This window comes from Eucyclogobius newberryi, unplaced genomic scaffold (assembly GCF_026437365.1).
Source record: "Eucyclogobius newberryi isolate DKJ021-1_F unplaced genomic scaffold, fEucNew1.0.hap1 SCAF_19, whole genome shotgun sequence".
NCBI lineage: Eukaryota > Metazoa > Chordata > Actinopteri > Gobiiformes > Gobiidae > Eucyclogobius > Eucyclogobius newberryi.
Window position 1 is genome coordinate 10,506,735 of NW_027315823.1, and position 27,209 is coordinate 10,533,943.

Here is a 27,209-nt window from a genome sequence, read left to right on the forward strand (position 1 = left end):
TATTGATCACTGCTTTCAAACATGAAGTCACTGTCAAAAGACTGTATTTCATTAATGGATCTTGAAACACACCTGAAAAAAGCTAAAAACTCTTTTATGACGTGAAAGTGTCAGGAGCAAGTAAAAAAAACAACGCAACTCATGACTCTCCACAGCAACAGTCCAAAAAAAGAAGCCAAAAGTCACTATAAAAAAGCAGACTTGGCAACTCTGAGTGTACGTCCTGTGACATCACATGTCTGACGTGATGAGGGGAGGAGTTTGTTGGGCCAGTCTAGCGCTTCCTCATTGGTCCAGACCCCCCTGGGCCCTGCCCAGTTTCACCGCTCGTTTGGACGGTGGGCGGAGTATACTTTAAGTTGTTACTAATCAGTTCAAGCCAGTTAATTAGCTTCCAAGTGACAAAGACTTGGGCCACAAGACGTCGTCCAAAAGTCTATTTCTTTTCATGATGTAGTTAAGGTTAAATTGTGGACTGGACATGTGGTGAAAACATCAGCGTTTTACTGCAGCGAGTGTGAAGAACTAGTTTCTTTTCTCCGTTAGCTTTGAATCGCTAACCTCCGCACTGATCATCATCATCATCATCATCATCATCATCATCATCATCATCATCATCATCATCATCATCATTTTTGTGTGTTTGTGAAGCGCTCAAAAGAGTTTGTCTGAAACAGGATGTGACGACTCTTTGCAGGAGGCTTCCAAAAGACTTAAATCTTGCCTGACTCTTACTCCCCAACAAGGAGCTGAAGGAAGAAGCCCTGATCTCTGGGCGCCTCGTCTTATTTATTACAGTGTGGAAGAAGGCGTGGACAGGCCGACTGATACAAGAACAGGTGGCTGGTGGTCCGCTTGGGGATTTCTCTTCACAAAAGAAGGGGATTGCCTCGCTACATTTTGAGCTCTGGGGCTGTATGCATTGACCCCCCCGTGGCTGTAATTAAGGGGCATTACCATGACTAAAAGGTAACAAATCTGCTAATGATTGGCTGTGATGAGCGGAGGAGGGGAGGGGCCGGCTGGCTCCAATACACAACACACAAAGGTAACTACTGTCAGCACATTTGTAAGAGATTGTCAGGGCCTGAACATGTTACAAATTAGCATGGGACGACACACTAGCAAACGGGTGCTTATAATTTATAGAAACATACAGCACACATAAAAAGTATAACATAAAAGCATTAATTGATTTGAATGAATGAACCTCCTGGATGAATGAGGGATTACACAGAGCAATTTAGTCATTTTAAAGAATGTTAAGGACAATTATAGTATTTTATCGATTTTGTTTTTAATGATTTTTGGCATACGTTTTTTCTTATTTTTCACACAATGGGTAAAAGACGATATAATTATTTTTGCCCCCCACCAAAAAATAAACAAACAACAAACCAAAAAAGCCTGTAAATTGGTTTATTACTGTTGCTTAACTTTTCAAGGAAGAGTTATTTTACTTTACCCATATTTTGCCCCTTCCTCTTCTCTTGATAAAGATATTAGACATCAGAGAGTGCGGTTACTGACATGGTTAGTGCTCTGGCCTCACATCAAGAAGGTCCCGGGTCCATGTTCTTCACGTGCCTGTGTAGGTTTTCTCAACGTGCTCTCGTTTCCCCTTCCTCTAAAAACATGTACAATAGTGTCCCATTCTCACTAGAAACTCTAAACCTCAGTTAGACTTGCCTGTTTAAGTAAATGCATTTAATAATCATACATAGAAACATAAGTGCAAATAACACAGCAGTTAGCTTAAGCCTATAGTGTTGTTTTGTAACGAGCAGTGTTATTTGTGCATGTAAACACGGATGCTATCTGCAGCTCGGGGAGAGGCCGTTCAGCTCAGGCTCTACATTCCTGTGTCTCTGTGCAGAGCTCGGTGATGCACACTCGAACACACACTCCTCCAACACTCACCCAGAGGTAAACACACACAACTGTTAGGGTAAAGTATCCATACACAGCATGGACACAGACAAAAGAGACCACAACCGTCACAAAAGGGTTTTAATATGCATTGGGATTGTAGTGTTTTCCATCTATTCTAGCGAGATTATATTTAATCATTTAATCTCATACAGTATAAATTACACATATTGCCGTAAATCTTTAAACAGTTCTCTTTGCCCGGGATATTATATTTATTAAATGTTTATAATAATACAATGGGCACAGAGTGTGATTTTGTGAATTCCATGTGTTTTTTGGACTATGAGGAACATCATAGTCTCTTCTATTGATGGGAAACTGTGTATAAATGTGTTTAATATTATTGGAATAGGAAAAACACATCACCTTAACATTTTACTCATAAACTCAATCCATTTGAGGATGCAAACGATATAATAATAATCAACATTAACATAATAAAAGAGCAGTGAATGTCTTTAATCTACAAGGCAACACATGCACACAGTATATTCTAATCAAGCACACACACACCTGACCTCTGCAGACACACGCCTCGTCGAGATTGTTTGCCGTGTTTCCTGTCGTGGCCTGGACAGCATAATAAATATGAAATAACATAATAAAATGAGGCATAAATGGTTCCAAAGTGTGGTACACATAATATGGATGTAGAGATAGATTTAAGTATTTATCACTATCACTTCTAATACATTCAAGAAAGATTGTGTGTCAATGATTAATTATGCATATAAATTATGACTTTGATATAAAGGATGTCATGTGTGCAATTAACTGAACTTTAAATTGTGATTATAGCGGCAATCAATGACAAAAAAAGTCATTATCCTTTTTACTTCACACCGTTTTTATATTATTTATACTGTTTTTTTTTATTCTTGATGTCTTATGTTTTGATAAAGTTACTTAAAAACAAATATAAATAATGGAAAAAAAAATGACTCAATTATGTAAATATGACTTAATCAGGCTCGTTTTCTGATATGAACTTTTGAAAGGTCTATTAAAGTTCCCTCATCTTTAAACATGCCTAAAGTTTCCACTGTCTTTGTAACTTAACATAAATCGCAGATAAAAGGAGTGTAACTTGAGCCTGCTTCCTGTAAAGTTGGGGAAAGCAAAAAACAACAACAGTGATTCACTCAAAATGGAAAAAACGTGCGCAGCCACCGACTCGGAGTCTGTGTGTGGCATTCAGACGCCGCGAGCTGCCGGACAAAAGGGGAGCACGGGGGAATCGCGGCGACGGAGAGAGGAGAGACGGACGAGAGCGGAGAGAGGGACAAAAAGAGCAGGGCAGCAGCGGCACTATGCTTGAGCGGGCCCTTTGACCCAACAAGAGAAGGGCCGCGGACCTATTGTGCAGGTCCCATTCCTCACTGTATTGTCCCACCTTAGCAATGCGGGGTCACAGGCAACAATGACACACACTGCCACAACTGCAGAAGCTATAGAAGGAGCACAGGTGCAAGATTACCTTTAAACAATCTTTTAAATGAAGGTTATGCAAACAGGGCTGAATGTATGGATTTGTTTGACCCTTTATAATTGGAAACAGAAGCAGAAAAGGTTTTATGTGCCATTGTGGATGAACATAAATCCGAAGTTAGGAGCTCGCTTTGGCATTAAGGTGCAGCATACGACAATGAAGATTAAATGGAATAGAAATGGTGCCGAAAGTGATTTAAATCATTGTTTAAGTGGCAGCAGTTAAGTAGTGCTATAATAGTGAATGCAACTATCTATAATGCATGCAACCAGGTAAGAGTATAATCATTATTTCTTACAAACAAATAGAAACGTGAAATGTTTGACCCCAGTTTCTCATCTGCACCTGTGTAATGGCACAGGCCAGTGTTTTGGGTCACCAGATGTTTCTTATTCATGAACAGCTATAAAAGCAGCATCCACCTCTTCACTGTCTGTGCTCGCTCGCTTCTGTCAGCGAGTGAAAAGGTTAAAGTCTGGCCAGGCCTGGAGCTGCTGCTGCTGCCAGGGGCACCTGAGGGGGGCAAACATTTAGGAGCAAAGAAAAGAGGGGCAGCTGAGAGCTGCGGTCCAGGCTGAGTGGCCTGTAGGGCCCTCACCGAGTTTGTCTTGTAATTGAGTCAATTGTTGACCCCCTGTTCTGATGCCTTTACAAACCTTATAGGAGCAAAAGCCTGTCCTCTCTCTCTCCATCTCCCCTTGTCTATCCATCTCAGCGCTCTGCCCGAGCTCCCGCTCTCATCGTTGTCACAGGATAATTGTGCAGTGAGTCAAAGGCGCACATTTGGGAAGAGGTTGAGGCTTGGAGGGGAGCTTACAATCTTTTCAGGCCGAATCTTTCTTGCCCACCCCAGGCCTGCTCTCCAACTCTCTCCCCTTTTCCATTCCTCCTTTTGTTTGCATCGTGGGATGAATTTTAATCACTGCCTCTCCACCTCCAAACTTACCCCCAGTTAGTTTTTTCTATGCTCTCAGCACTCAGTGTAGCTTTCGCCTTAAATTTGCTCCGTGCTTAACAAGCTCTCTGGTCTTTTGCTCAAAACAGCTCTTTAATGATGCACTGTGCTACTTTACAGGGTTTAAACTTACTCAGCATTTCAATTTCTGTAAATTCATGTTGAGTCTCTTATGACAGAGAGATGTGCATCATTATGAGGTTGTGGACTTAGTTAAATAGTACATTATCTTACAAGTAAATCCTAAACAAACATTTAAAACTGTAAAGAGTTTGAATTCTGGAGGAGGGGGACAGCAAGACAGAGAGAGGAGGTGTTTCTCTGTGAAGAGCGATCATTTTAAAACACCTCCTTCATTGAAGATCACTTGTTTGCATAAGGGCTCTAGTGTGGTGCTCCCATTGTCCCTCGCCTTATCCCCCGGGACAGTGCGACCTGGGACACTGTTGTCATTCACATTTCTCACAACTACTGAAGGAAATGTGCTCTCAATAAAGGGTCAAACAAAGTGCGTTCATTCAGTCAAGAGGAGAGGACAATATCTGGTCGAAATTAGCAAATTAAAGAAAGCACAAGCATGGGGTTGAGCGAAGGCATAACCGATCCAGACAAGGCACACTGTTACACTTGTGGTGCTTCTTTTACAACGTCCCACAGCCCGCTCTCATTTCCTGCCCACACTCCACAGTTGTCCCAGTGCTCGCTGCACCAGCTGAAAACATTTACAAGGAGCACATTTAAGATGGCTAGACGTCGTCTTTGCTCTTTACGGGGAGCTGCTGATATCTTACGGAGAGTGCAGTAAACTGTGGGACGAGTTCATCAATCTGTGAGGATGGCCTGTCACGTCACGATGCTTTTACTGTTTTAATATTCAGATTTCAAATGATACGAATATTTTCTATAGCTGTAGTCGGCCAAAGCAACATTTAGGGATGTAAAGTGGTAAATTAATCTACATATTTGAGATTTAGGGTTGGGATAACAACAAAGCAAATGACAAATGATGACAAAGGATAAAATAATATCTTCTTATACTCTAACAATGTTCAAATCTAAGCTAAAAAACTGTTTTGTTTAGCTGTGCATATGACTGAAAGGATTTTTCTTTGCGCTCTTCTCTTTTATGACTTAAATTGTTTTTAATTAGATAATTTTATTGTATTTCTGTAATTTCTTTTGTGATTTTAATGCATTTCTTCTGCTGTGTGAAGCACTTTGAATTGCCTTGTGTATGAAATGTGCTCTACAAATAAACTTCGCCTTAATATTATTATGATTATTTTTGTTATCATCATCATCATCATTATCATCCTTATTAAGCTTTCTACTACTCATGTACAAGCAATGACAATGCACATTCTGTCCTGTGCGTATGATGTAACTCCTCTTTGCAAACAATCGTTCCCAAGTGCTTGAGTCAGACCCCAGCCCTGTCTTGTGAGCTGTTTGGTAGGAAATCCTGAACAAACTGAGGCTGTTTGTTCGCTCTTTGTCAATGACAGGTTTTTATAGACTTGTACTATTGACAATTGCGTGGCTCCTGTTGGCCCCGCGCAAGCTGGATAACCCTGTGCAAATACGTGTATGTACACACGCGTTCAAAGTCTGTCCGATACACAATCACAAGCCTTATAATACTAAATACAAGCAGTGACTAACAATACGTTCTACCTTTTTGAGAAACGTACATCAAAGAACCATCGGTGAACACACGTTTGTGCACATATTATACTTAGTGGGCACAAATATTGGAGTCAGCAGGTGGAGTCACACACACACAAATACATGTACAGTTACTTTTACACCTTAATGATATTGAACAGTTCTAAACAAATGCACCTATTCCATGGGTAAGGCATAATAGCAGCTGTTATTAGGTTTAAAACTATTATATAAAACAAAATCAATGAGGTGTAATTGTATTTATGTATGCATTTATCTATGGTGGTGCACAGGTTAGCGCTCTCACCTCAAAATAAGAAGGTCCTGGGTGCACATTTTTGGTGTAAAAGCCTCAGCATCATACCAACTACCAAAAACAATGACCAAATCACACCTTGTCCGTGCCACTGCCTGTTTTTTAAGACTTGAAATCTGCTGCTGAGATGTACTTTTTGTGTGCGTACGTTTTCCTCAGGAGTCTCCACATAAGTAAATGATTCAATTAAAAAAAACTCACACTGAACATTATTTTAAGGCACACCAGGAAATACCTCAAGGCTCACACTGGTTGAAAATCAAGGCAATAGGGTCTGATTTAGTGAGGCTATTCTAATTAAGTCAATAAAACTACTACAAATAATAAATAGTTTAGTTGATGACATTTTTTTCTTCTTCTTCTTCTTCTTCTTCTTCGGCTTCAGCTCATAAATACATGTCTGTAACAACATGTATTTCCTCTCTGGGACAAAAAGTAATTATGTTTTGTTACAACTTCACAGTTTAATTTACTGCTTATGTAAACTTTACGTGTCGACGACCAACTACTGATCCAAAGTTAAAAGCCTTCACGCAGTAAATACACCAGTAGGTTATAACGAAAAAAAAAGCACTAGGTGGATAATTGAAAGTCATTATGTGCGTTAGTTCGAGTGCTATATTCAACTGGAGCAGGACCGACACTCCAGATGTGTTTGCACTGACGGTGGAACCAAAAGGAAAGCTGAGAAAAAAAAACAAGCCTGGCACAAGAGAGACAAACAAGGGCTACGGTTCGTCAATGGGACAGATCATGGATGCCAGTAGGGGGCTGAGCATGTGGGACAATAGACCCCTGACCGCTGCAAGCCCCCTAATACCCATACTCCTATTTCACACATCTTTTCAAAGCACCCACACAGCACCTCTACCTCCTCCTCCTCCCCTTCCTCACTACAATAGCGAGAAAGTGCGGCGGCGCAACAAACACAGGACACATCGGGACACCTTGCCTTTGTGTATTGGGGGACAATGGGGGGACATCTCAGGAGAAGTAGTAAAAGCTTCCTCTGTGCCGGCAGGAGGCTGTTATTAATGACAGCAGACTCCTGTGTGGCTGGTAAATGGGTCATTATCATGTGATCCTGGCGCAAGTGTCGGGGCCGGTAATGAGTCACAGTTACAGGTGAAGTGCTGTGGTGACACGCACACATCACACAAATGATCCGGAAGTTTAGAGAAGGGCTCAACGATTCAGGGAAGGATAAATAGCGATAATTTTAGTCATGTTGATAGTCATGTCGAATAGGATTAAATTGTTTAGTTGCAATTGGTAGTTTTTTTTTCCTCTTTTGCATCAAATCACCAAGACATGTTCCTATGTTTGTGAATTCTGTTCATTGACAATGGCAATAAACCCTTTCTGATTCTGATTCTGAAAAAGCACATTTGAAAACGTGCAAAAAGCTCAGATTTCACAATAAAACGTGTTCAGGAGAATTTAAAATAATCGTTTGAACCGACAAACTTCAAACAAGATGTTTGTACAACTCTGAACTACAGTGTTGGAAGTTTTTATAGAGAATAAGACAATTAGGGATGAACGATTTTGGATTTGAAGATTGTTCACACAAGCACTGAGATGGCATTTGAATATGTGGTTTATGTTTTAGTAGTTCGGAGAGCGAATTTTATTAACATTTGAGAAAAGACTGAAATTCAAACGGCTATAAACTAATACAAGAATACATCTGTAGAGGTTTAAACGACAAGATTACACCTCTTGACAAACACCTCTTGTTGTTTGTCAAAGAAATGGTTAAACTTTGAGTCATTGTGATTTGCTAAGTGCGAAGATTCAAATTGGAATTTTGTTGTAATCATAATTTTCTTTGATTGAAACAGTTTTTGAGAAGTGACATTGAGTACCGTGTTTTCCACACTATAAGGCGCACTCAAAAGCCTTTAATTTTCTCAGAAAACCACTGTGCGCCTTATAATCCAGTGTGCCTTATATATGGAATAATTCTGGTTGTGCTTACTGACCTCGAAGCGATTTTGTGTGGTACACGTTTTGTTTCACTCATAGTCCGGTGCGACTTATATATGAAAAATGGAAAATAGACCATTAATTGACAGTGTGCCTTATAGTGCGGAAAATACGGTACTCCGGCGAATGTCTCTACCCTCTCCTCTCCATTTCACTCTACAACTGTCCTGTTTAATAAAGAAAATCTAAAACAAATAAGTTTAAATAAGTATGCACAGCAAAATGGCATTAGATATCCATTGCCGGCCAGTATGTCCAACAAGAGGTCAATTACTAAAAGTATGCACCATTTTTGCCGGTCAAAGCTAAGTTTACCATAGGCTACAGATTATCAAAGTATAGGGGTGTGATGTACGCGGCAATAGGGGAGATATGCAAACATTTCTCGGCAGCCATAAGCAAAACATCTTGAAAAAACGAATCGCCAGGAGCCGGGAGGAAAAATATACCTCAACATCCTGGGCAGGTCCAGGGGAATTCTGGCACAAACCCAAAACAGAGAGAAGAGGCTGAAGAAGGCTTGGCTTTGTGGAGTCTGGCCTGGGGAAGAGGAGTGCCAAACTGACCCAGGAATTCAATGCAATAATAAAACGTGTGTACACTGGTATACAGGTCTATACAGGTCGTTCTCTTCGATTCAACAGCGGTCTATCAGCACTATAGCTTCAAGATGCACTTTGTCACTTTTCACGTGGAGGGTCCGCTACGTGATGCAGATATCTAGACAATATTATAGCAGGAAATGACCAGGAAATGTCTTAGTCGAGGTTCAAGTATTAAAAATCGAAATTTGAGCAATGTCCTGCTCATCTTTATAAAGATAGATACATTTAATGCCATACTGTGGAACAATACTGACAAAACATCGTCTATCAAGATCTTCTAACACAAAACAAATTAAACATATAAAAAACACAACATAACAATTAGCAGTGTTAAAACATGTCTTTGACCAGATTACTTTAGTTTAGTTTAATTGACAGATAAATATGAAATGTCTGTAAAATTCACCTTTTGCCCTTATTTAAAAAATGTATTGAACTATTTTTTATTTTATTTTAAACGATATTGTCAGTATTCAAATTGTGCAACAACATCCACATTATCACCTAAATGTCTATGTATTACTCACCTCTAAACATAACTAGAGGTTATTTTCAGAATAAATATAACATGACAGTTTGTTAGTGAAGAAGCTTCTTGGCTCCGCGGTCCGAGCTGAGGAGCTGGAGCTATAGCCTCAGCACCAGAGCCTCTTAAGCGACCACTGGCCTCCACTCAAGCGGCGGACCCCCTCCTCCATTTACAAGGCCCTTCAGCGGCGCACTGGTTGCTAGACAATATGCCTGGTTGTGTGGGTTATGTAAAGACCCTCGTGCTCACAAAAGCCAGCGTGGCCGGCTGTTATGTGCACCTCTTCATTGGCCTGAGTCAGTTAGCAGAAGAGCTCTGGCGCTAACACTCAAGTTAAAAACGTTTGCTCTTCAGCGTGTTTACTGAGAGCCCGGGGAGAAAAAGAGTCAAGGAGAGATGGACCATTGAATTATCTCCTATTTGCCAATTTGACTTTGCCCCATTCACAAAATCCACTTGTGGGAGGCTAAAACAACTGCCTTGTTGACACGTGGCTATATTACAGGCTTTAGGAGAAGTGAGTGTAAGTAATTCAATCTTTATAGGGAAACACTTAAAGCTGCTATTTTAGAACTGTCAGTGGCACTGTGTGAAAAACTATTCACAGAGAGTGACAGCAAAGCTTCAATCTGACAAACAACAACCGCAATAGCAGGCATCAGTTAAGCTCGATTTGTGTTCAAAGTCTTATGAGCGTAATGCAAGTGGTTTACCTCATCCACGAGATGCTGCAAAAAGTTCAGACAATATATACTACTCCAACTTTATGAAATTGAACTTTCTGAAAGAGAAAATAAAGTTAAATATGACAATAACAGCCAGATAAAAAGAGTTATTACATTGAGGTCTATATTTTGGACTAAAAAGACTTAATTTTGCTTCTAAAATTGTCACGATTATTATATTTTGGTAATATTATATTGTGAGCTGATTAATCACGATTATAGATAATCTTAACATACCTCGTCCTCACATACAGTATAGTATAAATATCACAACAATCTTTACTATAGTGTTGTTAAAAGTATTGAAAATCAGACACTAATGGATTTTAAAACAACAAACAAAACTAAATACTACTATTATCAATAGAAGAAATAAAAAAAAACTGAATATAAAATTAAGACTAAATTCAAACTTTGATCTTTCTTCCATAGTTTTACGGTCTTTAATCAGAACTAGTAAAAGACCACATAAAGAAAGCACAATCATTTTGTGTTGAAAATCTCATTAAATTGCTTAAAAAAAAGAGCAGTTTTTAATTATCATTGTGGCGAGTATCAAATTCAAGTTTGAAATTTTAGTATGTCGACAATACTTTTTACTACAAAAAAAATATTTAGACAAATAATACAAAAAATCATGGAACACAAAATAAAATAGACACTTTCACATTAAAAGTCTTACTAGTCAAATGTCTTGGCAGTGCCCCATTTGCTATACAAGAAAATAAAGATGCATTTTGGTCCTGATGATCAACAACTATAGACTATATAGACTAAGACTATAATCCGTGTTAAACTAACGCCCGTAAATTGAAAGGTGAGCACGTCCCCGTCAGAGCGCTCAGGCAGTGACACGTCGGTAAGCCACACACTCTACCAGTGGGCTCTGGGCGGCTGTGGCCCACTGTGTGTTAAGGGCTTGGACTTAAAGACGCTCGGCTTTGCTCGACACTGCAAAGACACACACGGCTGTTGACGTTAGCCCACCACAAAATGTTTCCTCATATACCGCGCGGGAGTAAATCCACCACGACAGGTACAACATCCCAATCTGTGACGACCGCTGTGACGACTTAACATATTAGGTCGAGACGGGTCATTAAAATGTCACTCATAACGTTCTTGTAAGACGGTTTCATCAAATTGCTATGACCGAATGCCACGAAGCAGCGCAAATTACAAATCGGAGACGAATAAGCGAAATTGCCGGCACGTCTTCCACCAAGAAAGTTGTCTCGTCCCGCCAAAAGATCCCAAAAGATGCGGAAATATCCTCAACTCAACTTTCACTTAATAACCCTAACGTCAACAAGCAAACGCAATTTTAATGTGTTTGGACAAGTAAGGTAAATCCAGAGCTCTCCCCCATGAAATATTTGTTGTTTCACTGCAACAAGATACTATGTTTTTAAACTTCCCCCCAAACTGTATAAGGGACCGGGGTTGAACCTGCACCGCGGCCAACTCCTACTAATTGAAATCTTTATCTTGTCCCGGACTTTTCTCCTCCGCCCTCGCCGAGAAATCTCCTCCATCTCTAAATATACAAACAGTTGGATATGTCAGCACTTACGCGAGCGCTGCCTCTGTCATCCGAGCAGCTTGCCGTACAGTCCCGACATGACAAGTTCCAGCCTGATACAGACACACATCCATCTGGCCTGGGGCTCGGGACTATCCTGCAGGAAGTCGGGAGTGTGAGTCGGGACACACAGGGAGAGCGGGGGGTGGGGTCTGCAGTGGGGGTAAAGGGGTGTTTCTCTTCTCGCCACCAACAGAGTGGAGGAGAAGAGTGAAAGTTGTTCCACTCGCCTCAAAAAAATGTCAGTTACTGCTAAAGGCCGCGGTCAGATTTCAGCAATAATAGTAACGTGTATGGTAAAAATGAGTATCATAAGTAGAGAAGGGACAATAAACAGTCATATTTTGCTTATTGCGATAAAGAGGAAATTGTAGAACCACAATAATCGTCAACAAAGATACTGTATTTTCCGGACTATAAGTCTTTTTTCATAGTTTTGGCCGGGGTGCGACTTATACTTATATTTATACTTCTATACTTACACTCCGGAGCGACTTGTATGTGATATTATTTGTTATTTTCACAATTGCAACCGCATTTCATACTCCAGTGCAACTTATATATGTTTTTTTCTTCTCTATTATGCATTTTTTGGCTAGTGCAACTTATACTCCGGTGCGACTTATAGTCCGGAAAATACGGTAATCACTGTTTATAGTACCAGACTGTGCAGAAAAAAGCTACTTATCCACGATGTTCTCTTCTAGATCGTTGTTGTTTTTCACTTACAATAAAGTACAATTCTATAATAGTTGTTTAAAACGTGGAACTTACTAATAATATTAAAACGATAAATCGGTGATATTACTGTGACCCTGATAATCGTTACAGGAAATCTCAATATTGTCCCATGCCTTTTGCAAGTGAGCTGGTTCCACTCATCTAAATATTGTTAATCATGGTCACGGTCAAGTCAACAAATTCATGTTGTTTTTCTGGTCTGTGATCTGCTTGTCTCCATGGTGATGTTATTTATTTACCAGGAATGTTCCACTGTACAGTTAAGGCACACTTTAATGTCCTTCGTGGAGAAATCTGTCCTCAGCATTAGACCCTTGTATGGCATAAAACTAATTTTTCTCCACGGTAACGCCCAAGTTTTAAGTCAGAACTGTGGAGAGGCTTTATCACAGTAGAAAGTGTGTTTTTTAAGGTATGTTTGAGCCTGTGATGAAATAAATGCAAGATAACTTTAGCAAAAACAATAATATCACCATGGAGACAAGTAGGTAGCAGGCCCTCGACAGGAAATGTTACACAGGGCAACTTTAAAGCACAAAAAACATTAGTAAGAATCCGTAAGTGTGAAAAGACTACTTATTAGAAAATCTTGGCAATAACCAGATAAAATTGACTCTACCGTATTTTTCGGACTATAAGTCACACCTTTTTTCAGAGTTTTGGCCTTATATTTATATTTAAACTTATATACTTATACTCCGGAGCGACTTATATGTGATATTATTTGTTATTTTCACACTTGCAACCGCATTTCATACTCCAGTGCGACTTGCATTTTTTGGCTGGTGTGACTTATACTCCGGTGCGACTTAGAGTCCAGAAAATACAGTAATTATTGAAAACAGCCTCCACTGATGCTACTGCTAATTATTGTCCATTATTCTGCTGCTGCGGTCAACTGCTACCACCACAACTAAACGACTCAAAATCTTTTACTTCTAGCAGCCGTTCACTTTAAGGGGTGTGTTTTTTGTTCTCCAAACTTTATGCATGAACATGTACCATAGAAGTAAACAAGCTTAAAACATCCAAATCTGTTGAACAAAAGAAAGTACAGGACCCAATGGACTACAGGTGCCTGCGAGGGCCAATAAAACAACTGCGTGTCCTGATGTGAGGACACGGGGGAACATTCTGACGGACAGGGGCCACGCTGCTCCCATCTCCAGCCGCCGGGAGAGTCGAACAACAGCGTGTCCCAACCTGCTGCACATCAGATTAAACACAAAGCATTCTGGGAGCTTGTTACAGACACGCTGTTAGGAGCTTTGAGACGATCTTATCAGTTTGAGGAGGAATCAATGCGGCAACCACGGAGGACTCGTTATTAAGTGAAGACACAGAAGTGTGTTAGAGGTATATTTTAGACATTTTAAACTGTTATATTAATCCAAAACAACTTTAAAGGAAAATTTGGTCGGGACAGTGCATGTTAATGACCACGCTGGATTGCAGCTAAGGGCTCATTTGCATTTGTTGTCCCGCATTAGCTCTCACAAACACGCTCTCATTAATACACCAGCATACATAAGACAAATGTGATGAGTAGAGGACAAAGTGAGAATTACACTTGAGCAAACACAGACGGGCAGCTTAGAAAAAACATTGATGCCTCCACACCGCCTGTATTTAAGTCCAAGCTAAAGACTGTTTTGTTTAGCCGCGCCTATGACTGGAATACTTTTACCTGGTTTTTAATATTTTAAATATTAATTTTTATGTTTTTATTCATTTATTTTGACATGCACTGTTTTATATCTTTATAAACTGTATTGTGTTTTTTTAAATGTGTTTTTAATATTGTAAAGCACTTTGAATTGCGCTTTGTACGAATTGTGCTCTATAAATACATTTTGATTGATTGGTTGATTGATTGGTTGATTGATTGATTGATTGATTGATAATATTGGCTACATTATCAAATATCAGAGTGACACTGAAACCATCCAATGTTACCATATCCCGTTGCCAATACTGGGGATGATAGATAAAGTATATGTAGGACAAGTTACATGGCAATTCATATTTTTACAACTATTAACACTCTTTTCTACTACTATTACTGCAGTTCAGTTACTAAATCAACTGCTCCATCACGGTAAAGGTCAAAACAAGGTGCTGCTGACCATGCCCCGCCCACATTTGTGAAAAAAAAATCCTAAACACTCAAAGTAAGTAAAGAGTAAGTATGAGGGATGTGGGAAAAGATGAATTTTCAGAGCATCTTGAATACAGTTGAATAAAGATTACAACAACTTCGAGTGGGTGTGTTTTGATTTCACTCCTAGTAATTCCCACTACACTTTCACAAAATAGTATTCAATAGACTTTGCATTTGGGGTTCTATAGAGACATTTTTTTAATCCACTGATGTAAAAATGTCCTTTAATGATGAGCAGCTGGGGTCTGGGAACGTCCCTGCAAGTACCAACGTCCCAAAGAAAAGTGCACACACAGATCTCCGCTGACCTGCCGGAATTCAACAGAGAACAGCCCAATAAACTGGGTGTAAATGTCCCAGCATGGTTCCACTGTGTGCCCCCCACATCCCCCCCGGCCCACAGACCCTCACAGACCTTCACAGACCCTCACAGACCAGTCCTTTCACTGTCTCTCCACCTGTCAGCCTCACTGTCCCACACTGGACTCCAAACTTGTACCGGCAGGTGCAGACACGCTGATGGGGCGGCAAAGGGTTTGTCCAAATGGGAGAAAGTAGTTCTCTCTTTAAACGTTTGAATCAGCTTTTGAACACGGTTAATAGTGAATAGTTTTAGAGGTTTTGAAATACAGGTGGGCAATATGTCCGAATTCTGATAATATTGTGAATGTTGTTTTTGCAGAATGTGTTCATTGAGTATATTGTTCATAGTAAAAATGATACAAAAAGAGCTGATTAAAAATAAAAAATGATAAATATTATGTTGTAAACTTTCTAATAATGGAATAAGGTGATATTTCTGCACTTTTGTGGTTCATTTTACAGATATTTCAAACTTGTCTGATAATTAAACCTCACGTTTAAAGACATGTTTTAACACAATACTGTTGGATTGACAAAATGTTATTGGGATACTCCAAAGAATATATCAAAATAGTAATTGTTCTTGTTCAAAAGGGCGATTGCAGTTGGGACAACGGAGAACCTATAGCTGTTGTTTTATATTTAATGGCTCTAAATCCAGCCTGATGGTGAGTGATCAAATTCTGAGTAAAATAAGTGATTTTTCCTTGCCAGCTTGTGTGTGCCGTTTCCTCAAAGATTTTCTGCAAAGATGGGTGGTCATTGCTACAAGTAACACGCTACAGTTTTAGTTTGTCTTTCACGGCACACAACATAGCATCATAGCGGGCCAATTTACTTAATTTAACTCAAATACTGGTGTAGGTAAAATGTATAAAGTGCCCAAAGCAGGTGCAACATTAGCCTGATTCACACATACATAACATCACAGTGAGCCTAGTGTGCTGACCATCTCTGCGGTCACTTCCCTCCCATGCAAGGATCAGACTCAGCAGGTGTCAGTGTGTACCGCTCCTGTCCCAAAGCCGGTGCGCCTCTGTGTCGTCGCTGATGGGTGACGACGGAGGAGGAGACGCTAGAACACAGGTCCTGAAACAACAACAGCTGTCACACAAACGCATCATCATCGAAGCATTTGTCGCGTGCTGAGTTCGGGTCAGTTCCAAGCATGGGAATCCACACAAACTTATGTAATGTCATTTCAATATATTCGATGAAACAATGCCATTTACAGTACTTTCCCTCCTGTTAAACACTGTACAATACAAACAATACATTGGTTTAGGGGAAAATGAGTGGACAATCATCATAAACCAACACAACAATCAAAATAAATGGGATTTCTTGTTCTGCAGAAATTATTTGTACTTCAGTGATGTAAAATGACAGATGGTATAATGTAATGTATATTTTCAATTGCACCACTAACTACTGCAGCAACGCAATAACTGTTATACTAAATAAAACAGCTACAAATATTCATCCAAAACGTACTTTGCCACTCACAAAAGTCCACTCATTTCCTGACTCTTTCTTTCTGACCTTCATGTTGTAATGACGCCGTGCCCTTTACATTCCTGTCCACAGCGGCTCGGTCACGGTGTCAAAGGCTTCACACCTGCAAACCTCCGTCACAATATGTTGAAGATGTGCTCCCTGTGTGTGGCCCAACGCATCACCAACAAACTCCACATTTTAACCTTAAGAAATGATATGTAGCCGCTTACTGGGGCGCCACAACACTGTCATCACAGTTGTGTAATGTAAGAAGGGAATTTAAAAGGGTCAATGATCAAAACAGCGTATTTTAATACTCATAATATCACTATAGAACCACACCGGAGACTGCTGCTGGTCGGTATCAAACATGGGCAGCAACAACAAGAAGGTGGGTTTAGGGGGAGCACTGTTGTCACACAAACATGACAAATACATCTTCAAAGAAATAGAAAAACATTATTCTGTTTTGTAATTTTAGATATTAATTGGTATGAATGCAGTACAGAAAAACATGTTGCTCAGGTACGGGTATCCAAAACAGGTATTGTGTAAGTAACGGGTAACCAAAACATAAAAAAAACACCCAGCTCTAATCTTGGCTGGACATACAGTACAATCACTAATGTAGTCAATTCAATTTTGTCCCAAATTGTGTTAATACGTTTATGGCCAATCTTTGAAGCTAATTAAATGTAAAGTGTTATGAAGCAGTGGCAAGGTCAAAGTGATACAACAATCAAGGACTAAGGATTTAGACCTATGTCATAATCACAGTTAATTTATAAATGGATCAGGTGTCTGGCTATACGATTAAACCCATGCCAAATCATTGAATATAGTGTGTGGATCTATCCTTTTTACTTTGTGGCCTCTCTACACATCAAATAAAACATAAGTATTTCGTCCTGTACATCTGCTAATACCACAAGAAGCTAAAGTACCGTTTAGCTAAATAATGCTCCCACAGAGTTCATGGTCTCATACACACATGTCTGGACCCTCTGCACTAGTCTGTTATTGGGGGGCAGGAAACGGTGCCCCACCTCATGTAATTAATGGGCACAATTATATCAGTGAGGAGGGGTCTATGCACTGCCGAGTGGTTCAAACACAGCCAGATGTCCCCTGGGCCTGCTTAGAGTGAAACGCACTCATGTTGATCCTTCACTGCAGGGTCAGCGCCGCTACCGAGACCAGACCCTCGCTTCTTCTCTTGTAAATAAAGACTTAATGGTTTACAAGGCTACCAATAACCGTAATACCTTCAGGAAGAATTAGCAGCCAGACGCAGGGATGAAATGAGACTGCACTAAAACAAGCGGCGTAATCCATTCCCTTGTTGTTGTGTGTGCGTGTGTGTGCGTGTGTGTACGTGTGTGGACATGTGCGTCAATGCGTTATCGCTCCAAATAACCTCCAAACTCTGACAGTGTGGAGCTGATTTACATGCTGCTGATGTCATTCCTCGGAGGATTCGGGCCGGCGCTGTTACACAGGCACCGGAAAACCTCCCTGTTTTCAACAAACGCCAACAGACCCCGAACTAAGACACAGTTTGGAGAACAAGCTGATGTGTGCTGGGCGAAGAATGGTGAGGGATTTAGCAATAGGACATTTAAGATTCATAAGATTTGAAGTTTGCAAATCTTAAAATCATACTGTGTCTGTTAGGCCAGTATAAGCATGAAAATTCACACTTGTGCTCCTTGACAATTAGGTCAGTTACTCAGATCATTTTTTACATTCCTATATTGTTGAAATACGGCCTTTAGTGACTTGCTTTACTATATGCAGACATATTGTGTGCCTGCAAAAGTGATTCCCTGAGACAAAGCAGGTTTGTTATCATATTACATCATGTTTAAGAACGATCAAATCAATTTAATAAAGCAAAAATCAATGACAGAAGGAGTTAGAAGTAGTTGATTTATTAATCTAATTAATCAGATTACAAACTTTCACCAAATAGAGGAATCACAACAAACAAAACCAAACTCATTCCGACACGTTGAAGTTCCTCAATGAGAAGCAGAGGGAGTCGACTGCGTGGATGGTGGAGCCGCAGCAGGGCAGGGCAGGACGGCACTTTGAGCAGTAAATGTGTTGAAGCAGGAAAAGCCAAAGTGCGGAGCAGCAGACGGGATTCGGCAACTTTCCCCAACGCAGCACCGCCCCGCTCTCCCCCGCCCTTTGCAGCCCACCCAAGAAGCAGCCCATGGGCATAAATTTGAGAGGCTAAGGATTTAAAACAATCTGGATCTCTCTCTCCTCACACACTGTTCCAGTCTGTGCGGTACAGCCTTTTACTCACTGTAGTCACCTCTTTCCAACCGAATTCCACCAGTAATGAAAATTCAAAGCTCTTTCTCACTGGAAGCCAGGAATATTATTTTTCTAAGGCCGTGACTTGTTTTCTTTTTAAACACAAAGTACTGTAGATGCATAGGTTTGACTATGAAGTTTGACTATAAAGTTTGACAATAGAGAACACTCCTACAAAGTATTTCAGATCAGAGAAAAGATTGACATATTTTGATCAATTGAATTAAAGCAATCAGAAAACTCGTAAAGTTAATAAACATAGCAGAATAGTTATTTTCAACCCCACTAAAATGCTCTGATCAGATTAGAGCTGCTCAATCATTATTTGGGTCATAATCTAAGTCACAATTATTGAATAATTATGAAACTGTGATTTATGATTTATGGTTTATTAGTAGTTTATTGTGGATTACACCAATGATTATACAAGCAGCGTTGTGTTTTTACAGGGCAGAATGAGCATCCACATCATTCAGAACATAATCAAGTTATTAATTATAGCAATAATTGTAATAACAATTCAACTTTGCTTAGGTAAGATTATGGTAATATTTGTAAAAGGTAATTAAAAGGACATTAGAGCAGCATGTATGAAGAAACACATTCATTCACAGTCAGTTCATCTCAAGTTAGCTTAAATTTCTGAATTTGTGTTGTTGTATTGTCATGACACAGAAGTCGGCCGTGAGTAGTACTTGTCTGTCCGTCTTCACGCTATAGACAACGATTACACTTTTTTAAGCATTTCCACCCTCTCTCCCTCAGAGTCCACTGCAGACAGGACGTCCTGGCAAACACGGGTTGTAAATTGGCTCAGTTTGACGGAGGGCGCCGTTACCTTTGACCCTGAGCAGATATTCGTGTCAGCGTATCAGTGACGAGGATGCCTGGATTTGGCCCTGAGTGGTAATAAGTCATGTACGTGTGTCACTGTGCATGTGCCCACTTCCTGTTATGGCATCCGATCTGGTTAACGTGGCATGGGCCAGCCTCCCCAAGTCCTCACATGTGACAGCTCACACACACTCGGCAGACAAACGGGAATAGAAACGGGCTAAGGAGACACCCAGGCTCCAACTGAATATGAATGACAGAGAAAAACTGCAGAAGAACAAAAGAATCTTAACAACAAATCCATATCTCTGCCGGTGGCTCCCAAAAGCTGACCACTTTAGTTCATTCTTATAAACAAGCGTTATGAAACAACAATGTTACTGTGGTAAGTGCGGTTTGGCCCGGCGATCATCACGGTTACAGTATTATACAAGGAAGTACTGATCTATCACCCAAACAATGTTTTACAACCAACAACAAAATGTCCCAAAGTGTTAAGATGTACAAAATGGTGCCGCTCATGGCTGAGTGGATAGTACATATGCCTGCTATGTGGGGCGGGCAGCAGCGTCTTGAGCGTCTCATTTCACGCTGTACTATCCTGTCAAAAGAGGCTTACGGACCCAAAATCTACAAAATGTACATAACTGTAAAACAACTTGGGTTATCACTAAGTACATTAACACAAATATTAGTATTTTTAAATAAGGACTTTTAAAATTGTATTTTTCATAATGTTTCCATTATAAGCGATATTTAAAACCAATAATTATCACACATGCAAAATAGCAGAACTAAAAACTGCATATGAATATAGAACCAACAATTTAGTGCATCAGGTCTAAACAAGGACTAGAACAGGATCAAACCAAATGAAGTCCATCAAGTTTAAAAAAGTGAACATACTCTAAAAGTAACTTTTGTTAGACCGTGTCACCGTACATTTTTAGGTCAAATGTTTGCAAACCAATTCTCATTTAGAAAGATGACCTGAGGCCATGAGGCCCTGGCAGGACCACAGACAAACTACACAGATAAACACAAACACAACTGCAGAGCTCTCAGCGCATGTGCTATTGTCATAATGCCTGGTTTAATGTGGTATTATGTGGTATGTGGAAGAATCTTGGACCATCTGCCAACATGAACCAGAGCAGGGTGTTTTCTCTTCTCAGATAACGATATTGAGACACACAACTACAAAATCAAATCACAAAGCAATGTTTTTTAAAACATTTCCCAACTTTCTTCCTCAAGTGACTTGAAGAACTAGTCGTTAGTTGTGGCTGTCGACAGCAAAATGTAATTCTACTACTGTTGATAATAGTTATAGTGCAGTAGAGGTCAATTGTTGAAGACAAATGTTTGGAGTACTTCGTGAGGCGGTATAATGTTCTTTATATTCTTTATATTCTGTGTGGTGAATCCACATCTCAGCTCTCGTCAGAAGTGGACTGTAAACCTTGTGTTGAAATTACACTGATGATGATGGCAGCGACCAAATGCACTGTAACCAGGGCAACGGCCTGCAATAATAAACACCGCCCCCACGCCACTTTCTGCCCGACGACTGGACGCACTGTGAGTCATAAGCTGCAACACACACTTTCAAATACAGGTTTCATGACGTCATTCAGGTGCACGTTTGTCAGAGCTACACTCCTAGATCTGTAACTAAAAGTAAAAGGTAATGAGAATACTCTACCACAGTTTGGTCGCATTCAAAAGTTATTCTACTTTTATGAATTGAGTTTTGAGGCAGTTAAATTCACTCAATTAAATAAACCAAAAGTAACGCATGATGTATTGCTTAGTTTTGGGTGTTTTATAGTCTGTGAGTATTATTCAAAAGTAATAAGCAGTAAAAAGTAGTGCAGGTCAATTTATTAATTCATAATTGTGATTTATTTTCCTCTTTAAATTACAGCTGCAAGAATTCAAAAACAATGTACAGGATTTCTATTGCTCTGAGCTATTGATTACATGGAATTGACCTGATGTACTGCATGTGCTGAGTAAATGTGAATTTGCAAGTTTCTCCAAAGACGGCAACATTTCCCTCTCATTATGTTTGCCCTTTGACTGACTCAATTCAAGCCCTAATGCCTTTGGCCTCTGGTGTCAGCCCACTACTTAGTAAGACCCCCTCCTCCCACTTTCAGCATCATTACATGTTCTCTCGCATATTACCAGAACGGAGAGAGTTTGTTTAGTTACCAATTAGTTATAGTAAAACCAAAATAATTACTTATAGGTTATTTCTATTGCTTTTTAACTACTGCTGTTGCTGCTACCTTTGGGAAAGAAACCAACCTCATCCAAAAAAAAATTGAATTGTCTACATTTAGTTTTTTGGTTTGCATGGTGATTGGCCCAGGTTTTGTATTGGATGCCCTTCCAGTCAGAACCAGTCACAAAGCCTGGCCTACCGGACAGAACCGCCATTAACAGAAGCGTCCCAAGTCGCTCTAAAGTGAAGCGGTCTGCGAGAACAGGGCCAGTCGAAACGTGACTAATGCAGAACACGCTTGGATGAGGAAACCAACTAAACTTCTGCACCACCGTAACCTAGGAGATAATATTGTGAATGATAAGCAAAATCTGAATGTCGAGTTTATCGTTTGTATTAAAGAATGCTACAAAAGAGCTGATAACAATAAGAATGAAAAGTAAACATTATATATACATTTTTAAAATTAGTATTATTTATTTAATTTTATTCATAACATATAATAAAATACATCAGTGACATACAGTTAAACTGAGAATGAATGAAAAGGAGAGAGAAGAGCAATCTTAGTATTATTATTAAGGACATTTCACTGTTTATATATATCATTAAACCTCAACCAAAGTCTTTAAAGACAAGTTGTTGTTGTTGTTGTTGTTGTTGTTGTTGTTGTTGTTGTTGTTGTTGTTGTTTACACACTTCCTTTGGATACGACTAATGTCTGACTCGGGATACTCCAAAAAATATAGAGATTTGAGAGAGATTTGTCCCTATGGCCCACCCATCGTAGCTCTATAATTAGTATATAATTATATAATTAGTTTGGCATAACCTGCAAATACTAGCATTGTCACCCTATGAAAAGTGGTTTTAGATGGAACAGCAGATTTAGCAGACAATTATGACAGACTATTGTAATTACAGGGCCGACCGTCAAGTTTATCGACACGGACCATTACTGTGAACTCTGATTCTCCTTTATATAAATAATTTATTTGACAACAATCAAATCCACCAACACCATATGTTCACAATGCCTCTGGATCATAAAGAGACTCAGAGGTTTAAAGGATCGATACAGAGCAGTACAATAGTTTGAACACAGAACCACCTCAGTCCAGTGAACCCAAAATAACCTCTGAATGCCAATCCCTGACAAGCAGCGGCCCATTTGAAGACGGCAGTAAAGCAGAGGAGCAGAGAAAGGAGACGCGGGATAAAAAGTGTGTCCCTTGGAGCATCCTCGGCCCCGTCCTGCCGTCCCTCTCCTGCCCCTCGCTTGTTGCCAGCCAAGGCCGGCACAGACAGACAGCTGCTATTAAACCCTGATTGTTTCAGGTTCAGTGAGTGTGAAAGGGCCTGATTGAGGGGCTGTGATCTCAGTGAGGGTGGTCCGAGGTGGGGAGGGGGGGGGTCTAAGGTAGGAGGGGGGGGTCAGCGGAGGATTGCGGGGGCGTCACGTGACACTGGGGTCTTGCTGAGCGGCCCGAAATGGAATCTGGACAAAAACATACCACTTGTTGCTGCCTGCCGACATCATGCGACCTGAGAGTAGCCCAGTGCTGAGATGCTTTATGATGCTTTATTTCATCTTATGCAGACAATATTGTAAGTAAAAGGCATGAAAACTTAAGACTAGTGCGTCAACAGGATCCACGGTCAACACTGTCTTTTACGTCAAACTAGTATCGAAACCAGGTATTCATTAGAAACAAGTATCGATACAAAAAAATATATATATCACATGAACAGGATAAAATGTGACCTTTACTGAACAGTTTTAGAATTATGTTGAGTTTTATCAGAACTAGTATAAGACCCTGATTAAAACAAACAATATCAGTCTACTGTCGAAAACCTCGTCTGAAAAAAGATCCTTTTTAGATAATCATTGTGGTATCGAAACTGGTTTTGAGAATCCAGAATATTCCTTAGTTTCACATTTTAGTTTGTACTGTATATTTAGTTTGTATAGTATCATGACACAACACTAGTGCTTCCTTCTGCCACTCTGTACATTTACCGTATTTTCTGGACTGTAAGTCGCACCAGCCGAAAAATGCATAATAGAGAAGAAAAAAACATATATTTAAGTTGCACTGGAGTATGAAATGCGGTTGTAAGAGTGAAAATAACAAATAATATAACACGTAAGTTGTATATAAGTATAAATATAAGTCGCATTCCGGCCAAAACTATGAAAAAAGGTCCGGAAAATACGGTATTTGACCTGAACCTAAATGTATTTGTGCTATATATTAGAAGATATTTTGACTACCTGCAAAATATATGATTAGTCTTTATGCATTAAATACAGGGGAACCTCACAATAGCCAGTATTTAACTTATTTAGATATATATATTTTTTTAGTTTTTAAGGATTTTTATACTCGTGGTCTTTATTAGACTAAGACTATGGCATGACATGGGAATGAGACTGGGGAAAGACCTGCAGCAAAATGTGGGAGCTGGATTTGTACTCACAATACTGCAGTCCGGCACTTTAAAGTACATTTCACTTTCAACCGTTTAGTCGATTTTTTTACTTTTACTTTACTTTACTTGAATCATTTTTTTGCTTAGGTAACAAAACGCAAGTACTTCCTCCACCATTGTCACTGATGTATTTCTATTTTATTATGATAAACACATAATATGACACACTACTTGTGATGTGTGAAGTACAAATAATACATCCTTTTGCCCCAGGACTCTATCTCCTGACCCCACACAAGACATTTCCCCGTACTGTATTCATCCTGACTTATCACGGCTGATCACGGCCCTGATAAAACCACATTGTGCACCCCCGTCTCCGCTCTATTTGTTTAAGAAGAATTCCCATTAGGAGCCTTTTGGCCTTACCGCACTTTATACACTAGAGCCAGAGCGAGGAAGCACCCTGCGGAGTCTTTCACACCTCACCGATGGACAAGTGCACTTCCCTCTCTCCAACTCTTATCCCCTCTGCAACTGGGAGAACCAACAACAACAGGAATGCAACGTTTAAGGTGCGAGCGAAGTATGACTCAAGGGCTTGACATTTAATAAACAAACACTCGGCAGACCGATCCTATTTGTTAAGGCTCCTCGACTTCAACGTGAATAAACAGTTTGTGAGCTAAATTACGGCATTTACCTTGTAGATGTTCATTAATAACTGAAATTGTATCGGCGGGATGGTGTTTTCAGACATTAAAGTGCAAGGAATTATTGTATATTTGACTGAATGTAAGACGTAAATAAAGTAAAACTACAGTAATGAATGGCCTTTTCGATCCTACAACTACTTAGCCACTGCAACTGGCAAGAATCCAGGCCACAGTCCGCCTGACCAAACTATTTAAACAGATGCTGACCCCCTAATTATTGACACAGCTAATTAGTCATTTCTCCATTATCTAGTTTAGTACCGGTTTGATAAATCGCTCTCATACGGTTGCTAATATCCCGTGTTTGCTGGTGATGATGCTCGTTCTGTGTGAGAGCCTGAGTAAACAGGCTGTGTGTCTGTGTGCTCACCACTTCTCACTGTCACTGTGGAAGAAATAAGGCTTTGGTTAGTCCATTGAGTCCAGTGTTGACGCTCTTTAGTCCTTACACATCCACTGCATTAAGAGCCGCTCCTAATCTCTGCACATTAGTTAATAGGCTCCCGCTGCTGCAATGATCAGATTACACTTATTCACACCAAAAAAGACTTAAGATTGTACAGTAATGTGCGATACAACGCAGATATATCAAAATACTGTTCCTAATTATGCAAAGATAAACACGCATGAGCCCTGACCAGCACCAAGCAAACATCACATGCCTTTTACGCTACAAAACTACAAAACAGGTACTGCATTATGGGAAGGGGTCTAAGGCAGTGTTAAAGGTTCATTCTTTCACTCAGAATAGCAGCGTACAGAACCCTTTAGTCATATTTTATCACTATTTGCCTAAAATGCTCTTTTACTTTTCACTATTACGGACGTTTCTTGACATGTTGACCTGAAAGAACGTCAAACATTTGGAAAAGACATTGGCACAACACATATTCTAATCCCAAACCTCCCTGACACGTTCGCATAGGTGCCTCGTGTCCACTCTTTGTCCAGTTGAGCCAGAGGATGTCGTTTGTGGGTGTCCTAAGAGAAACTCACATTTGGAAAAGATATTGGCACCTCAAGTATGTCAGGTTACAAGAAACAGCTGTTCCCGGGCGACCCTGGCCCGTCGGAGCCAGATGATTTCAAAAGTTACTGGTAGCAACGGGAGCAGGAGCCCTTCTAGAGCCGTGTACAAGTACCACAGACAAACCAGCACCACAGCTATAGGCCCACAGCATGCAAACCCAAGATCTAAATCACCACAAACCACCACACATCGTATATCCAATCTAGACTGGCGTTTAGTTCAACTGCCTCTCTTCTTGATAGGATAAAGTTAGGGGAAAAAAGACTGTTTTAATATCAATAACATATTTAATGCTGGTGAATAATTGATCTATTATCAGCATATAAAGTTAAAAACACCAAATTATACAGAGTTCCCACAAAACACTAAGGGCAAGCAGCCTGAAAACATTAGCACAGAGCCAAATGTGATATGCCATAATTAATACAAGTTAATGACCCCAGTTTGACACAAAGGTCAGCCAATCCGTTAAGCAAAGGGCCACTTTACCAGCACCAAAACACAGTTACTACAAACAACTACATTTGTCTTCATTTTCTTCACAACTCTTTGCAGATAATTATATTCCTATTACAACTTGTGCATTAGGACCGTGCAAACGTGATGTGGAATACAAGAGTGGAGACTTGCTTACCTTTGCTTCATGCAGTGATGTTAGGCATTAAACTTTCTTTCTTAACTTGTTTCCCAGAATCCGTGGAGGGGAATACGGTCCAAGAAAAGGCTGTGAAAGTTTCCAGTTGGGAGCCCCCCCCCTCTCTCCCCTCGGTCTCTGTCTTACTCCTTCTTTGTCCCGTTAGGATCAGATTCAGATGGGGATGAAAAAAAAAGAAAAAAAAGACGGCCGCTTTATCCCCCGTTTCACGCGCGTTTCACCTCCATGGCGGTGTTTTTGTGTCACTTTCCGCGGACTGCGAGCAAAACGAAGCCCATGTTCGTCTCTGGAGTCCCGCACAGCGCCCCGGAGTGAGCTGTTCAGCCAATGCGGGAATGCTGCACCCCTGCTCCCCCTCCTCCTCCTCCTCCTCCTCCCTTTCTCCTCAGTCTGTGTGGACCACCCCGAAACAGGAAGTTCACTTTTTGTTTTTC

General features: G+C 40.2%; 1 protein-coding gene across 2 annotated transcripts in view; it reads right to left on the reverse strand.

The window, feature by feature from the left end:
• gli1 (GLI family zinc finger 1) overlaps window positions 1-26,940 on the reverse strand; it is a 51,700-nt gene extending 24,760 nt beyond the window's left edge. For both annotated transcript variants that reach the window (XM_072451732.1, XM_072451731.1), the window contains exon 1: window positions 26,755-26,940. The gene's annotated coding sequence lies outside the window, so the exon portion shown is untranslated. The remainder of the gene's footprint in view (window positions 1-26,754) is intronic.
• Window positions 26,941-27,209: the final 269 nt, after the last annotated feature.